This window comes from Protopterus annectens, chromosome 14.part0 (genome assembly GCF_019279795.1).
Source record: "Protopterus annectens isolate FY-2018-M chromosome 14.part0, PAN1.0, whole genome shotgun sequence".
In the NCBI taxonomy this organism is placed as follows: Eukaryota; Metazoa; Chordata; order Ceratodontiformes; family Protopteridae; genus Protopterus; species Protopterus annectens.
The window spans coordinates 422,052,669-422,072,496 of NC_056748.1; positions in this window are offsets into that span (position 1 = coordinate 422,052,669).

Genomic DNA, 19,828 nt, shown 5'->3' on the forward strand with positions numbered 1-19,828 from the left:
TTGTGTAAAGGGATGACAGTGGCTGTCCTCCCCTCAGCTGGGACAAAGCCTGTACTCAGGCTTTGGTTGAATAGGGTGCCTTATGATGCTGTGAGTTCATGTAGGATGCAACCTGGGATGTTATTGGGTCCCATGGAGGCTGTATTTTTTTACTTTGATAGAGCAGTGATGACCTGATCCCCAGATATAAGGGGAAGGTACTGGGAATGTCCTGATTTAAAGACGAAGGGGACAGAGGGGTGAAATTTTCACTGAATCTGTCAGCCAGCAAGTTTGCTGTATGTACAGCATTTGTATATGTGGTGTCCTTGACCATCGGTTCTGAACAGATCTGGGTGCTACCTTTGAGATTGCAGACATGATTGTCTCTAGTAGATGTGGCCAATTTGGACTCGAAGCTTGCTTTGGAGGATTTCACTAGTGCTCTTATTTGCTTGTTTAGGCTAAGGAGAGATTGCTTTTAATTAGGCACCTGCTCCTTTTTTCTTCTGTTAGAGTTTATTTATTGCAGATGTCAACTAGACAGGTTTACTCTTCCTTACGGAGGATGATTTTGTCCTGTCAGGTATTCCTGATTCCATGCATCTATATAAATGTTCATAAAGTAATTTGTTATAGTTTTGGATACTGGTGCCAGTCCCTAGAGAGGGGGATGGGACTGTGAAGCTGTTTATACCATCCTTCATGAGGCTGTAATCAGCTTTGGAGAAGTTTTTATGATCGACCCTAGCTAGAGGGGGGTCAGGGGAGATGGTGACTTCAAACATGACCGCTTTATGGTCAGATCTTACAAGGGTGGATGATACTACAGGGATGCTGCAGTGGCTACACATGTTGGTTTATACCAAGTCCAAGATATTATCACCTCATGTGGAGGTATTGATTAGCTGTTCTAAAGCATTTGCATTTACAAAATCGAGGAATCTGAGTATTTGTGTTCTGGCAAGAGTAGTTCTTCCAGTCTTTGTTTTGGTAGTTAAAGTCACCCAGGATCAGGGTAAAGGATTGAATCTTGATAGATTTGAAGAGGTCTAGATAGGCAGTTTGGGCATCTTGGGTCAGATTTGGGGGCCGGTAGCTAGCTAGGTATTTGTTTAGGGGTCTTGTCAATAGTTAACTGCACCTGGAGTGTCTTCTGTACATCACACTGTTTGACCAACCTGGAGGTGTGTATGTCTTTAATATATATTGAAACTCCACCTCCTTTGGCTTTACCAAAGTTTGGGGTCTGAATGTATGATAGGATGAGTAACCAGGTAAGGATGGGGTGCTCTCTGCAGCTTTGAACCAGGTTTCTGTGACCACACAGATGTCAGCATTTTCCAGGGTTAGGAATGATTGCAATGAGTGCAGTTTCGTGTTTAGACTCCTAGCATTTAGCAGCATGACTTTTAATTTGTGTTTTGTTGAAACTTTTATGTTGGTAGTTTTAACCTCATCACTTTTCCTAAAAAAGACACTATAGGGGAGGCAAGAGCCTTTGCCAGAATCCTAAAGCCCAGGTGAGACAGATGCAGGTCACCTCTGGCAAAGTATTGTGGCCTGTCGATCATATCTTCCCAGGCTATTGGGTACTAGATCCCCCGGAATTACACCAGAAACTAAGCCAATTGTTAATCAATCATTTTCTGTTTGTATTCAGGCATCATTCTGGTTGATGGTAGAATGCTGCTTAAGGCTAGGGACATACCTGCCTGGGATACATATTCAGTGAGTTCAATCATGTCTCTCTTCATATAGTTCAGGGAGATACGTCTCAAGTCATTCACACCAATATGGACTATGACAGACTCATAATAGTACCTGTTGTTGAAAGACTTGAGTGCGTGTGTGATATGGAGGATTCTGGTCCCTGACAGACAACTAACCGTGACTTTCTCCTTATCCAGCCTGGTGAGAGGCACATCTGTGTGTCTCACAGTGGAGTCACCTATGACTAATATGTTGGGTTTATGGGTAAGCCTTAGTGATTGTGAGACAGAGGAGTGTGAAATATGAGTGGTATGTGGTGTGGAGGGCTGTGAAGATCACGTGCATATTTGCCACAGAGGATTTTGCCTTGGAGGTCTCCTTTGTTGGGGTATGTTTTTGTTGAGGACCTCCACATATATGGGTGTGTGTTGTGTAGGTGTGGGTGGTGTTTGAGGTGTACTGATTGTGTTGACAGCCTTCTCAGTGCCAGATATGCTGGCTTGTGAGGAAGAGAGCTTGGACTGTAGGTTCCTAATGTAATTGCATCTCTTGCAAATTGTATTCCTAGGTGATAGTAGTAGGTGGTTATCTGTGTACATAAGGCAGTTACTACACTGTCTCAGGATGCCCATATCAACCAGACTGGCAGGAGAAACTGTAGAAAATTGTCCATCCATATTTTTCAGAATCTGAGAGAAAAGGCCAGGGAGAGCTAATGGTTTAGCCTGAAGCCCAAGTGCTTAATCCAAAACTAAGTGGCTTAGAATAACACTTATAATTTAAAAAGGCTATAAACTAGCAGTAACAAATGCAACAGAAAGGATGCAACTGAACACTTTCGAGAACAAGCCGCAGCAAGTAGCAGAAAAAGCAAGATGAAGTAATGGAGCAGGAGGAGGAAACACAAATACAGAAAAAGAAGCTGAATAAAGTTTTTTTTTTTTTTTTTTTTTTTTAGTAAAGTGGGAAGGGAGAGAGGAGGAACAGAAGAAATTCAAGGTTAAAGAACAAAGGGGTTTGACCTTCCCAAATGATCTCTGTATTGGGTAGAATTAGCTAATGAGATGGGACTGGGAGTGTCCCTTATCAAATGTACAGTAGGGGTGGGCAAAAGCAACTCAAATGTAATATTTTTATACTAACAGATAAAAGACCCTTCCAAAGTCACACCCGAGACAAAGAGATAACACAGAAACTCTCTGACCAGTTTTGCCTCTCTGGATTGAGTACACCAGAAACTCCCAGTAGGGGCAAGCAACAGCAAAAGCCACAAACTATATAAAAATTCAACCACAGGCCAGCAATTATATAAATGGAGACACAGAAAAGTAAGTAAATCAGTCAAACAAATAAATAAAAACAGTGCAGTAAACTCGTGTAGAACTGTTGCACAAATAAAAAAAAAATGCAATACTGATAATCAAAATAAATACAACAGTGCAGTGAATTAGTACAGAACTGTTACACAAATAAATATAAAACAATGCAGTACTGATAAACAAAATAAATAGACCAGTGCAGTGCTGATAAGAAACACTGAACAATTAAAGTGCGAAAAATATACTTTTGTAGCTCTGTAATTCAGATTGTTTAAGAAGTATTCTCCGTCAGGCAGAGATGGAGCTCAGCAAGATAAGCCAGTCTGGACAACACAGTGATAAACTTTATTATGGAAGTCATGAATCATGAATACCATATTTCACAATAATGTTATTACCTTTGAGAGGGAGTTTTTCAGACAGCTAAGAGTAGCAGTTATGGCTGCAAGTTGTACTCCCATGTATGCTAATCTTGTTATGGGAATGTACGTTTATTTTTAACTTGTGAGTACAATGACAAATGTTTTTTTACCTTCTTTTTTTGGACAACATATTTATTCTCTGGAAAGATCAATCAACATTTAGAGAAGACTTTTGTACCTACATTAACAACACAACAACTTTTCTTAAATTTAGCCATAATACACTCTGCCCATAAATTAATTATCTTGATGTCGCACTATATAAAGATTTGGACAAGAAATGTTTTGGATTCACCATGTTTAGGAAACAACATTCTCCAACAGTTATTTAGAATACGATAGTTGCCATACTTGTTAAACTAAAATAAATATTTTCAAGGGGCAACTGGTCAGAGCTGCTAGAATGCTCAGATTTAGTGAACTTAAAAGTGTAGGTAAACAAGCTAACATATGTGTTTATAGAAAGAGGTTACCTTCAACACTTTTTAAAAAGTTAGACAATGAAATTATTGGCTGTGGGAATAAATACAAACCCTTGTTGGGGTAGATCAGACTGATATCCCTATTGCCCCTATATATACTTCCAAAAACAGCAGCTACATCAATTCTATGGTATTACCTTATGGTTCACATTTGAAGGAAATTCAAACGATGCTAGCTAAAAACTGGTGTATTTTCAAAGGTAACTTAGAGATTTTGTCATTTTTAGGTGAGACACCTAAATTTGTCTTTAAAACAGGCAGAAACTTGGAAAACTTACTGGAAAACACTATAAAGGACCTTTCAAGGCATAAAGGAACTGGCACAAAGAGATGTGGCACATGTAATCAGTGTTTTTACATTTTAAACAAGAAGATCATCGAGGTAGGGTCTACAACTACAGAAATCTTTTTAGGTGACAAATTCTACATCTAAAGGGGTCGGTTATTTCGCTAGCCATGATGGTTGCAGAAACTTCTATATAGGTAAAAGTGTGAAAGAGAGTTAAGAGAATCTATGAACATTTATATGCTATTAACAAGAGGAACATTAACAATGCACTGTTCGACCATACTTTATTATGCCCTACCAACACTAGATTTCAATTTGGTATCTTGGAAACTGTTCCTTTCTCTCCCAGGGGTGGTGCATGGGAAACAGAATTAGAGAGGAGAGAGCTAATATGGCAACAAAGACTTAATGCTGCAACACTCCCTGGTTTAAATGAAAACACATCTATTAGCCCATTCTAAAAAAAGCAGAGCAGCTAAACTGTAATACTAGCTAGCCCTGTATAATTTTTAGCCTTTTATAAGGCACACATTTATGCCTATTTCCACACCTTATACTTCATACTTATTTTTTTTTTTAACCTTACAATAAGGCTTTGGATAAAAATGTTATATTTGTTCACAAAATTCTTTCCAAAGGTTTTTAATATGAATTATACGGACAACGATTTGTACAAATTTTAGGTTTTTCCTTGATGTATTAAAACCATTTAACTTTGCATATTTCTTTAACTTTTATGGCTTAATTGATTGTAATAATTGGTCATTTTTGTAACTTATTTTAATATATAATGGAGTTTCCAATTGTTAACCGTGGTTCTGAAGAAGTCCCAAGATTTGGGATGAAAGTGTTTTTAATACAAGTGATTTTTAAACTAAGATCAACATTTGTGGATTATTTGTGAAGCTTCTAAGATACTGCTAAGAGGTGGTAAACCTGCAACTTCCTTAGTATTCTGCACAGTTTTTGAGGTCAAAAGTTACCATTACTAAGCTGACCTTGTTACTAAAGAACATTCTGTAAGTGTGTTTGAGACTGCCACTACTATTTAAGCCAACCAAGTGTTACTACGTGAGCCTCTTTGTGTTATTTTGTGTTTTTCTGGCTGCATGGTCACACGCTGGTTTCCTGTTCTTTTATTATTTTGGAGACTAAAAGAGAGATCCTATGTGAATTGTATTGACTCCTACCTTTCTCACCTTTTAGGGGATAGTTACTGGTGTAAGGATGCAGAAGCCCTCCAGAAACATGTGCTGAATTGAAAATGATTTAATAATTGGCATTCCTGCCATTGGTCTGTAAACACCAAAATCTGATTTTAAATTAGCTGAAGATATTAGTGTTAGTTACTGTGGGGATGAAGTAGATGTTATTTGATTTAAAAGGTACTGCAGGGCCAAGTTCAAGGCACCAGAACCCCCAATGCTGAGCTCAATGTCTGTAATTCCAGCATTGATAAATCAGTACTAAAATCAGGTAGTGAATAAATGATTGTTAACCATGCTGAGAATACTGTCTCCTGAGTGTACACCAGCAGGCAAGTAGGTACCTGCATGTGTGAGACTGGAAAGATTAAAGCAAAATCCTAAACAGCAAAGACATTGATGCTGGCACAAATGAGGATTACCTTAAAAGTGCATGAAAAAGCAACACTGAACTGTTCAGAGCTATACCCGTTTGTGAACTGGGAGTGGTGTTGGGTGAAATGAGACTATTGATGGGAACTCTGATGGTGGTGCAACAATTGGCTGACAACTGTACCAGTGGTCTTGTATAGGCAAGATGGGATGTGGCAAACTTAACCTTTTGGCTGAACTTTTACAATAGAGACTGCCAATCTTTCATAGTCAACTGCAGGGAAAATGGAGAGAAGATGGTTAGTGGTGTATATGACCTGGAGAAAGCTGCAGCAGTCTGTGGACTAGTTGTATATGGAGAAGTATACACCATTGTGAGAAAATAGGGATCCGATGTGTTCCTTACTTTTTCAAGGAACCTCCTTCATGATTGTTGTCTGCTTCAGTGGGGAGTGCTTTTTACAATCAAGATACTGGATGCTCCTCTCCAAATAAAATGGCTTCTACACTTTCCAATGGCTGGCAATGGTTCAGGAAGGAGGAACCTGAAGAAGCAGTAGAGTTCACAGATTTCAATGGACCTGAGTTTTAGTTTTATGAACCAAGAAGGTCTACAACATTAATAAAAAGAAAAAAAAAAGTAAGGTTTCAAAGTGTGTTTTTTTTCTGATTGCCTGGTTGAACGACACACAAATGGACTATTGGGATCTATTATGTTCTTCTTCTAAACAGATCACAAAGCAAGTATGTTTAGAAAAGCAAAATGATGCTGAAATATAGAAATACACAAATAATTACTTTTATTTCCCTTTAAGAGAGACTTTTTCAACAGCAGTTAACCATTAAATGCTGCTCACTAAAACAAATCATTGACAAACATACAACTGATAAAAATAATTGTTTAAAGCAATATGCTTTTCAGAGGGTGAAATTACCATACAGGAGGTAGAACTTCAGAATAGTGGTACAGGCATTGCTTATGGATACCAAAGTTAAATGACCTAGGGAAGGGAGCAGAAGACTTTTTTGTCAAAAAAGGAGAAGTCATAGTAAATAGCAGATGACAATATAAATAGGAAGAAATGACAGTCACATATTCACTGACATTTTCTGCTGAAGCAAAAGACACAATTTACTCAGTATTTTCTAGAAAATGTAGCCTAGGAACATACTGGTGAATAATTGTTAGCACATAAACGAACAACTGGAGATTGAGAAAAGAGTGGTGCATGAGAAGAAGGCAAGAGGGTTCCTAGTAGCTAGGAAAGTTTACTGGCCCAACAGTCCTAATGACTGGGCATACCTCAAGCCTCTGCTTACTATATGTTATTGGTAGATACTCATCTTAAAAATTCTTTTATCATTCTTCTCTCAGCCTTTCCATTTTTGTAACCCTAACTCTTACCTCCTGCACCTTGCTACCGTAATTAACGCCTTAATTATTACACATCAATGAACATATATATATATATGTGCGTGTGTATGTATGCATGTGTATGTATATATATATATATATATATATATCTTCTTTGACAGCATTCTGCATGTTCCTCAGATGGTTATTACTTAGATTATTAATGGCTATAGTAAATGTTAGTTTCATATGTTCAGTACTTTGACAAATCGTTCTAATACTTTAGATGGCTATAATGTCATAACCTATAATGAGCATGATTTTGCACAGTCATTTGATTTTCTTCAGTATCTGATATAAGAATGACAAGTAAAATAATTGTTTTATTTTATAGTTGAGAAAAGTTAAAATACTATTTCACAAACAGGAATGAAGGTCTTTGAAACTACTTACTGATGCAGTGGTTTAGTATAGTGTCAGAAAGGTTCACTTTTGCTTAGGATGGAGTAAAGAAAGCATAGGACAGGGTATAGGGACAGCCGTGCGGGGACTGTTGTAACACTGAGGTATTCGGTACATGAAATGCCCTTCTTTCATCAGTGTTTTCAAATATTCATATGCCTGAATAGCCTATATAGCCTTAATTTCCTCCATAAAGTAATTTTTGTTTATAGCCTTGATGCCCTTTATCAATTTATTTGCAAAAATTGCATATATGCATGTATCTTACAAGAACGAGAAACCCAAAAATGTAATGGATACTAGTTGAAAGCTGTATAAAGGCTGCAATTGTTTAAAAATGAGTCAACAAAAAGTTGCATTGCAATATGAAGAAAACATTTCTTTTGTCTTAAGGATCCCAAAGAGAAGAACTACAGCTCCAATTCTCATTCTTTTGACTACTAATAGGGTTTGCCATTTTACACTGAAGAGTGCTAGAATTCTTAGCATTCCCCAAGATATGCATCAAAATGTTCAAGTGCAACACTTTCAAAATTTATACCAAAATGTTCTATAGAGGACAGAAAATGAGTTTATTTTTATAATGATACTTCATCCCAAACCAGCAGAAGAGTCCTTGTGAAAGAATCAACCTCCTTTCATTTTAATGTAAAGCATGTTCCTCATATGAAAACTTTCACAAAGTAAAAAAATACAACAGAGTAGCAGACATTTTGGTAATCTCTTACACAATGATGCCAAAGCTTATGTAATGAAAGAATATGTAAGCAAACTTTGCTGGTTTTGAAGGTGGTCATTTTAACCTGGCAAAGGCATACCGTGGAGAGAAAACAAAGTGTTGAAATCTTGTTCATGTTATAGATTTGGGAAATCTTCACTGATTCTTACTAACGATTCTGAAAACAAAAAGTTAGATTGCATCAGGTTTGTTTTTTAAGGATGGCATAATGGTTAAGGTCTTTACCTCACACATTGTGTCATTGTACATCTGAAGAGTGCAATTCCCATTGTGCTTTTTGTGGGTTGAATCCAGGAAAAACTTAAAGGATACTCATTTCATTACCATTTGCCCAGAATGACCAAAATAAGAAATAGAGCAAACCATTCACTCTAAAAAGGGCAGTGATATGAATGTCTTAGATTGATTAATTTGAGACGAGCTTTAAGAACTCTGCACTGTTGTTGTGTCTTTCAGCTTTTCCCGGTTAGGGGTCGCCACAGCGGAACTCCAGTCCGCTAATGATTGGCAGTAGATTTTTATGTGCCGACTTGCCGGCCCTGATGCACAACTTTCAACGCCCATTCACGCATGGCTCCACACACAAGACGCTCTAGCTGAGAATCGAACAGGACGTCTTACTGTGAGGCGACAAATATATTTTTTGTGCCAGCCATACTAACAGTCAGGCTCACCAGATTGTCTTCCTTTCCATTCTCATACTTGAAATTTGTACATTGCTATGCTGAAAAACTGTATGATACAAATTGGTAAATGCTGTTTTGGGGTGACATATAATATAGATTCAGAATGCTGATGCCAGTAAAAGGGAACCTTTTTAACTATGCTGTTATACTTTTTTCCATTTACCCGCAATGTAGTGCACAGATCAATAGACTAAGATATGATTTACTCCACTGTTATGACTTAGCTTGTTAATGCTCGAGGCAAGAAATTTAGTGTAATCCTTCGTCTATACATCTTGGCACCAAGACTAATCTACGAGTTCCAGGCAAATTTTCTTCTACTACAGAACTATACAGCTTTGGGGTATAATCGAAGGTATTTGTTTAAGAAAAAGGTCACTGACTTTCATACCACATACGGCCCATGTGTGATATGTCTTTTCGTGTTAGGCGATGAAGTTTATTTTGTGTCACTGTAGCACAGTATGGCCTGTGCTGCTGTTTTTCACTGGCTTCTGTGGGGACAAGAATTTCTGATACTGACACCATCTGTTTGTGAAATAATTGTTGTACATGTCTTTCCTGAGTAAGCCACCTTGTATTCTCATGCTGTATCTCTTGATCTTAAACACATGATTACATAAAAATAATGGTTCCCATCTTAACTCTGTGGATTCCATGGATGATATTAAATACACTCCAGAGTACTTCAGAAATGCTTCTGTGATATTTTCTGCATTGCTTTGTGAAGGCGTTTGTTGCTTTACTGTTGTTTGACTCTGCCATTCCATTATTATAGCAATGAAAGATTCAATATATATGTGCTTATGAAAAAAAAATAAACACAGAAAAGGAAGAGATGCAGGCAAGCAGTAAAGTGTACTTTTATGCATTCTGTGATAGTATAAACTCAAGCATAATACATAGTAAGTGACATATACTTTGGAAGTTTTATTTAATCAGAGTCAGAAACTGACTTGTAATATTAAAGACTTACCAGAAACAGTGCTACATGAGTGTCAATTTATTTAGCTGTATTTTATATATTTTACAATGCAGGTATACATTTTGATCTTATAAGACCCCTAAAGGATCTGCTAAGAATATGTTTTTTAATCCTGCCATGTAATAACTTGCTTTTTCTTGGCTTTTGTACAGTAATATCAGTGTTGGATTTAGTGTCAAGAAGGCACTGAGTGTGGTAATGACTTCATTTTGTTTTTGCATCTTTAAAGTCTTGGAACTTTATTGGTAAGTGTTCCCAGTCTACATAATATCAGAGTATATGTGGTATACTGCTGACTGAAAATTAGTAGGCCATAACATAAAATATGAAATGCGTTTTGACAGATGAGGTGCAAGGAATGAGAAATATACTGGTGTGGGTTTCTCTCTGATATTTTGACACGGCATAATAATGAAAACAGTTAGGAAACAGCTACCAGTCAGATTTTTTTTTTATGTGTGCAGTGTTTTAATGTATAACATGTGACATGATTCTTTCAAGGTACATAGGCAAACAAATAATATCTAAGTACAATATCCTATGATTAAAATCATGCCCTGCAATAGTCCTTTTGTAAACAAGGTATAGTGCTAAAAGAATAAAATCATTTTCTTTTCAGTCAAGGCATTAGTAATGTCTAAGGGGCAACAGAGTTGTGTAGGTAGCTGTTTGTCCAGCTTACAATTAGGGAATAATTTAATATACAAAAAGCATAATACACATGTGAACACATGCATAAATAGACACATATATGGAAACATAATGCCATGCTTCAGGTATATTAGCAATGACATCTTGGGATAAATCACAGCTTGGAGTACATTATTATATAAAGAGTGGATCATTAAAAAGGATTAGTTAGAAAAGTGCAAATGTTCACTGTATAAAATTGCCCATATTATACAATATAGAGGAAGGCATATATATCATCTAATTCTACAAAAATATGATAAATCATAACCAGGTCAATATAGTAAAAGAAATCACTGTGTAAAGTTTTAACATACTATGTACTCTATGAATGTAATTCAAGTTAAATAATTGCAAAGTTTTCTAATACAGGTTTCCTCTCATTTTGGCACTGCTGAAGCAATGACAGTCATAGTTTAAATTTGGATGCTGGGGATAACATTTCAGTTTATAAGGATTTACTTGAGGTTAATATCCTATTTTGGAATTGCAAATGTATCTATTATATTTTCTAGAAAAGAGATGTTTTTTACTTTAGGGAGCTATGAGATTGAATGCTAAATTAAACACATTTTAAAACCCAATTACTCCCAACATCTGAAACAAAACTAAGCAAGGCTTGGCAGAAAAGAGAACAGTATAAAATGTAAGCAGAAACATATAACAGCTGAGAGTGATGGGGATAGGAAAGTGTTTAAAAGTAATGTATCCTCTTTACAAGGCAGCATGGTACTGTATGAACTTCTGCCAATAAATCAAGAACAGACGTAGAAACGGAACTCCTCAATTTCTGTTTCATGTCAGGATCCTGTGACACACATTTGAAGTAATATAGCTGATACAGAAACAAAGTACTTTCTATTTTAAAGGACATATAGAATGCATTTGTTTACTTCTAATATAAAATGATTTGGATTTGTTTTCAGAAGCTAATGCTTTCAGATTTTGCAGAAAGTTGTATCATATTGAATGCTACAATGAAGCACTTGAAGTGGAAGACCAGTTGTTGAAATTTTGTGAATGTCATAATCTTTGAAAATCAATACAGACCCCTACTAAAACTGCCAAGTTTATTATGCATTATCACACATATAAACATTCTTGTAAGAAGGAACTTGAGTTTAACCTGCCAGTATGTAGATAGCATATCAGTTGCAGTTGCCATAACTGCCATACATTTATATTGTTCTGTTACAGCATAAACATGTTTTATTTTATTTTATGTAAACTTTGTTTTCTTGGATAAAGCATCGATCACATGTGAACAATTTTGCTTATATTATTATACTGCTGGATATAAGATCATTGATAGAAGAAGAAAGGTCACAAACAGAAAAATTATGGGATGGACCAATTATTTGAAACATGGGTAAAGACAGATGTTCAGGGATATGTATATTATGTCAAGATAATATTAAAATACTAGCTGTTACTATAATTGCACTAGGAAAAGCAACAATACTAAATATAAGATGGAATACAAGTGCTATATATGCCTATGTTACTAAGAGACAGAGATGATGATTAAAAAATTCTTAATTATGTCTGTGTAAATACAGATATATTGGTGGGAGACTTTAATTGCAACCTGAGAATAAGAAAAAAAGAACAGTGGTGATATTAAAACAGTAACTATAATAATGAAAAGTTGTAGATTACACATACAGGATAATAAGCATTGGACCTATAGAAGAAGTGAGATTAAGACTGAAGTTGATTATTTTTTCTCATATGAGGTAGTCTAAGAATTATACAGAAATGAATAAAAAAGACAGGATTATCAGATAATATAGCTATATGGGTAAAAGTACATGAGAAAGTAGAATATAGAAGAAATAAGTAAAGAAATCAGAAGGTTGAAAGAAAGAGACTTAAAACAAGATGACAGAAAATAAACTATGGAAAGATCATACAGGTATGTGAAGATTTTATGAAAAATGGAGAAGGTGGATACATTTTAATAAAGTATACAAATGTTTCTTGGAATGCTTAGAGAATAAGAGAAAAAAAAGAAACACTGATAAAACACTAAGTCAAGATATATTTAGAGAATTATTGCAGCAGGAGGATTTTTTTTATGAAAAAGAAAAGCAATTATATGAAATGAATCAAAAAGATTAATAATTTGTTAAATAAACAAATATATTGCTTACAAGGGAAAAAGCACCTTATTTCAATAAATTAGTGAAAGAAAATAAAAAAATAAGGGAGTTGAAAAATAAGGAAATAAAGTAACCAAACAAGAAGGAATATGTGAGGTAATTAAAGAATATATAGCACTATCTTTTGTTAAGAAAGAAATAAAACAGACTTAAAAATACAAAATAAATTAAATAAGATGATGGAGGTTTGGAACAAAATATAAGTATGGTAATGCTAACTGAAATATTAAGAGAGATCAATATGAAAATAGCTAAAGAGTTAGATGTCATTGCATAGTGTATGTATAAAGATATGGAAAATTGGCAAAAAGTTATATTGTTAGAAGTATTAAAAGAATGGTTAGAATTAGGAATTATGTATATGGAAATATGTACAGGAATTATAGTCTTTATATGGAAAAAAGAAAAGATGATATAAAGAACTGGAGATCAATAGTACTAAATAGTACAGATTATAAAATATTTACAAGAATAATAACTAAGAGGTTAACAAATAAAATAGACAAGTTAATTGATCAAACAGTATTTGGTAGAAAGGGAAAAGGAAGTAGAGATTTATTACAGTTGATAAAAGAGGCAATAGATATAAATAAAAATGCAGAGGCATAAACTATGACCAGAGATTTAAGTAAGGCATTTGACAAAATACAAAACTAATATTTATGGGATATTATAGAGGCATATAATATAGATAAGAAAACAATACAAGTAATTAAGTAGTATATAAAAGGAATAATGTTATATTTAATGTAAATGGATTAAGTGAAGAAATGAAAATAAAATGTGGAATAATGCAGGAATGCCCAGCTAGTAGCATTATTTTTTTCTTTAGTTATGAACACAACAGTGACCAAGATTAATAAAATGACATATATTGCAAGGTATAAGATAGTAAATGAAATGCAACTACCAATAATGTATATGTATGCAGATGATATTGTGTTAACTAGAAACAAAGACTGGATAGAAGAAATAACTAAAAGATTAGATACATTGTTAAAGTCTATGTATAAAACCATGAAAAAAGTAAGGGTTTTGGATTCAAGGGAAATATAGGAGACATAAAGTTCAGTGAAGAAACTATAGATATATTAAGAATAATTGTTGGATTAAGTGACTTTAAGAAAAAAAAAAAACAATGGGAAAAATTAGTACAAGAAATAAAAAATGTGTAATTTTTGGAAAACATATAGATTGGCATGTAGAAAGAAAGTGTGTTTGATAAATTCCATCTTAATAGATGGGATAGCATATATAGCTAATACCTATATGATACCAATACAGTATGCAAAAGAAATAATATCAGCTATATTTGCATTTATATCTGGGTCAAGACTGAATGCAGTCAAAATGGGAATTTTGTATATGAAAGAACCAAAAAGAATATTGGGCCTAATAAACCCAAATGTGCATACAGCAGCTTTAAATCCATACAGAGCTTTAATAAGTTATATGAAAGAATGTAAGAACCTGATAGAATTTATATTATAAACATCAATGTTTTGGGGAAAATACTCAAGGGAGTTATGAATGAAGAGATAAAGGAATATCAGAATACAATTTTATAATGGAAATTGAAAGTGAATACGAGTGAAAACTTAGAAAAAATGGTATTTAAATATTATGAGACAACATTACTTCATTGATCCTTGGAAAATTTTAGAAATAAGAAAAAAGAAAGCAATATTAACACAATATAAATGGTGCAAGAATATACATGAATGTAAAGATTTTTTTGTGGAGACTGTCCATAAGTAAACTACCTGTCAAGGCAAACATGCCTTATAAAAGAAAGCAAAATAGTGTGTAATAATTTTGAAGAATTTGAACATACAGAGCATGTGTGTTTGAATTGTTTGAGAGTTAAAAAGTTAAAGAAAGAAATATACAAATGGAAAATGTTGAAGGTTTTACAAAAAATTGAGAAAATTTATATGGGCACAATTGAATATGTTTTTATGATACTAAAAAGCTAGAAGACATGAAGAAAATTAACAGAATAATATTTTTTTGTTTCCTGGACATTATGGCCTAAAGGACTGAAGAAAATTAAGTTTAATGGAAAATGATTATTGGCAGAAATTCTAAAAAAATCCATTTTGGTTATGGAAAAAGTGTGGGGGAATACTTATTAATATGAATTCACGTAGTATTGTATGAAGTGCAAATAACTGTAAATATTATAAATGTCTATAATAATTATTGTGTAAATAAGTGGTGTTTAACAATAAAAAAACCCTACCTGTCATTGTTGTGAGTGGGACCCATTTTGCAGGAGCACTTCCTTTTTCCAGTCCAGATGCAGAGGTGGCCCAGAGAAACAGGGAGGCAGATGGAGAGAGAATGAGATAATGGGACAGTGAGAGAAATGGAGGATAAAGCAAATATCACGTCCAGAGAATGTGTGCAAGATTCTGAGGAGATGTTAAAGAGAAATCTGTTTGATGGAAATGAGTTGTCAAATGATGGATGTAGAATTACAACCCTCCAGTTGGTATGGCTGTTGGATGATTTGCTTAAAGAAATAGCGATGCAGAGTTATCCGGAAAATGGAGACATTTCCTTGGGGGACATTATGGAGAAAATACAAAAGGAGGATGCAGCAACAGTCTTGAAGAATAGTGGTGCGATGGAAAAGCATATGCAAAGAAATTAAAAAGACAAAAGGGCAGAAAAGGAGGTAGAAGAAAATGAAAAACAGAAGTATGTAGTAAGGATTCAGAGTAAAGAAGACAAAAATGGATAGGTATCAAGTGCCGGACAATAACTCCTTTGGGTGTAAAAGCAAGTAACAAAGAAACATTTTGTGACATTATATTAGAGACTGTTTTTTCCATGGAAGCTTTTGTTGAAGAATATGAAAATAGTAAGATTGTAACCCATTGAATCTTTGTGACAAAAGCATTTAACAGGGAAACAAAAAAGAAAATCCATGTAAAATGTTGAATTGAGGTAGAAAGAGAAGCTTTGAAAAGACACTTGAAAAAGTTTTGTAAAGAAGTAATGGACATTGTAAAAGTTTCTAATGAAAAAGGTTTATGGACTGTTGGATGGGATTGTAATATTCTGTTAAAAATAGAGAAAAAAATATACATATATACCAAGCTTGATGAATATGGATGGGGAATAAGACTGTCATAAAATACTGAGGACAACCCATAACATATATTTTTTTTGTGGAAAAGGAGGACATTTGATAAGTGTGATAAAAGAAAATGTATTTGTGAGGAAACTGGACATGATGCAAAAATGTCAATTGAAATGTTACAAATACCACAAAATTGGACATTTATGGATGGATTGCAAAATTAAAATAAAAGTAAAGAAAAAGAAAGGGAAGGAAATGAACAAAGAGAAGAATTTTTAGAAGTAGTAGAAATAGAAGAAAATTAGATGAGAACATAAAGAGGACAGAGAAGAAAGTTCTGAAATAATTGAGGAAGAAGGCATAAAGTGGGAGGTAGTAAAAGTGTAAGGTAGTAAAAGTGTAAAAGATAGAAAATGTAAAGGGACAAGTACTCAAGAAAAAAAGGGAATGGATGAAAAAGGATGTATACAAGTAATGACTGGGAGTTTTTATAATGGTTAAGGTGTTTGACTCACAGACAGAAGGTACAGTGTTTGATTCTCACCTTTGGGAGGGAAATTGACTAGGCATAGAATGGCCTATTAAGAAACCTAGCCTACTAATTAGCTATTCATTTATAAAACCGTAACTCTAAGAAAATGAAAATTTTAGAGTGCTTTTTGTAAATGTAAATAATAATAAGAATATAGTAAGAAGATTATGGATTTTGGAATGGTGTAATATATGTGATATAGATGCAGTTATATTAGAAGACACAATATTTTTAACCAATGAAGAAAGATTACAAACAGAGAAACTATGAGGAGGAAAAATCTGGAATTTGGGAAATGAGTGATTTTCTGGAATAGCCATATTCTGCAGAAAGACAGTAAATATATATGAGATATAAACTTAGCAAAAATTGTAGATTTAAAATGGAAAGAACTAGTATATAGAATTATAGCATTATATTCTTATACTTATTGTAAAGAAAGGGAAAGCTTATTTCATTAGATTTTAGACTATATAGTGATAAATATGAATATTATAATAGGAAACTTTAAGTTTGATTCAAGTGGCAAGCAAAATAAAGGAAATGATATAAGAAAAATGCTAGAAGTTGTAAGATGTGGCAAGTTAAAACTTTGGGACAGAAATTAATGGACTTACAAAAGGGAATGTATAGAACTGAAATAGATTATTTTACAGTATCAGAAGGTTTACTTATAGGAGAAGGGGAATAGTTGAAGCCGGATTTTCTGATCATCTTGGAATATGACTGGAAAACAAGGAATGTATAAAAAAACGAATTAAAAGAAGAATTGAGAAATCATAGAATCAAGAATGGAAAAGAGTACTAATACAGTTATGGAAAGATCATATTACTATGAGAACATTTTATAAACATTGGTCTGAATGATAGATGACATTTTAAGACAAATATAAAAAAATGTTTTTACAGTGGCAATATAATGTGAGAAAAGTAGGGAAAGAAAAATATAAAAGAACATATAACATGCATTGGAAGATTCAGAACATAATGATAGAAAATACTTTGACAAAGAAAAAGAATTCTATGAAAGAAATCAAGAAAAATCCAAGAATTGTTATATAAGCAAAGATATTTTACAGGAAAAAAGAGAAAAGTATCAAGTTGCTTAAGCAGATTAAAGGAGGATGGTAGTGTGATGAGAGAAATGTAAAAGGAGAAATAGAAGTAACTCAGAAAAGATTGAATGATATAGTACATTGTACACAAGAAATGTTTAAGGAAAAAAAAAAGAAGATAGTGAAAAACATGAAAAGTTAAAAAAGGTTAACAGAAAAAGAGAATAAAGAGTTGGAAAAAGAGATTTCTTTAAATAAAGTAGCAGGACAAATAAATATAGATTCAGCAAAAGGACCAGATGGAATAGGGTATGAAATGTATAAAAAAATAAGGGATTGGCAAAAAATGTATATGTTAAAAATTTTGAATGGTTAAATGAAAGTTTTATGTTTAAATAATTATGTAGTGGAATAACTGAATTCATGTGGAAGAAGGAAGATATATGATAATTAAAAAAATTGGAGGCTGATAGTATTGAATAATAATTCTTATAGGATCTTTATGAAAATAATACAAAAGAAATTTGAATCTAAAATGGAAAATATTATTAAAGATAGCATATATAGTATAAAGGGAAATGGTTGTCAATAATTTGTAATAATTGTTATAGAAATTGTAGATGATATTATGAACAGAAATGAAGTAAAAATCATGATAAGAGACCTTAATAAGGCATTTGATACAATAGGACATGACATCCTATGGGTAATTGTGAAATAATATAAGTAGGAGAGTTAGGAAAGTATATATGTCAGCATAAATTAATAATAAAGTAAAAATACTTTCAAATGGCTAGTTAAGCCAAAATGTACATATGAAGAGTGGTGCAAGACAGGAATGTCCAATGAGTTGTATACTCTTTGTATTGGTTATGAATGTGATAGTATGTGAAATAAATTACAAAATAAAGGCGGTGGGGTATACAGCACCTGAAGGGTTAAGAATTCCAGTTCTGTTAACATATGCAGATTATAAAATTTGAATAAAGGAACTAATATGCACAAATGAGTATCTAGAGGTGATAGGATGGCTTTAAATAAAGAGAAAAAGTAAAGGTTTAGGTGATATATATAATAAAGATAGGGGTATATATTATATATTTATAATGAATGAAATTTCTGTGTTTGGTATCAATTTTGGAAATGAAAGTAAAAGTAGAATTTGATGGGAAAAAGTAATAAAAGAAATAAAACAAACGTCTTTTCTAGAGAACATACAACTTATATTTTAGAAAAAAAAGGCTTATTTGAGAAATTCAGTACTGATGGGAAAAGCAGCATACTTAGTAAGTGTATTTATTATGCCAACAGTATTTAAAAAAGAATTATTGAAAATATTGTTTTCATTTATATGGGGTTCTAGATTAAACCCAGTAAAATAGGAGTTTTATATGCAAGTGAATAGGAAGAAAGGTTAGAGTTAATTAACCCAGTGGTATATGCTGCTTCATTAAATTTGTACAAAATGTTAATGTGAATAAATGAAAAAGAAAAAAGATTTGTAGTAAAATTCTATAAACATAACTGTAATAAATTTTGGGTTATGTTAAAAAGAGTAAAAGAACAAAAGAGTGTATAAATGATGAAGTAATGTGTTACAAAAATATTTTTGTGGAAAAAAGATTGATATAGAAAAAGAAAAGTGTGGTATAAGAACTGGGTCTATATTACATCGTCAAACTTCAAAAAGTTCGAACGATGTAATATCGAACCTAAATGTCCGAAACATTAAAATAGTGAACCGAAAGAAAAGCAATTTTTTTTTCCCAGGGAAAAAAAAATCACTGTACACTAACAAAAACAAAAAACTCCAACCTAAAACTTAAACTAAACTTTTTGAAGTAACAATGTAATATAGATCGTAAGAATGCAATGATAAAACATTACTTTGTAAAATCATGGGAAAATCTAACAGATGTTAAAATTATAAAAATAAGAAACAAATTATGTAATCAGAATGTCAAGTTTTTTGTGGAGACTGGTAATAGATAAATTGCCAGAAAAAGGAAATATCCTATATAAAAAAATGTGATAGAACATGTTTATATTGTTAAGAAGAATACACTATGAAACTTCTTTTTGAAATGTAAAAGAATAAAAAAGTTATAGAGAAAACTATGTAAAGAATATTTTTTCGAAGATATAAATGAAATGCATAAAATATGAATGTGATAAAATATGGATATTATAAGAACTGAAGTAAAGACTATCTTAAAAAAATAGAAAGTTATTTCATGTTGTATAGGTTATATGGACTACAAGAAAAAAACACAATTATGTTTAAGGGTAAATGG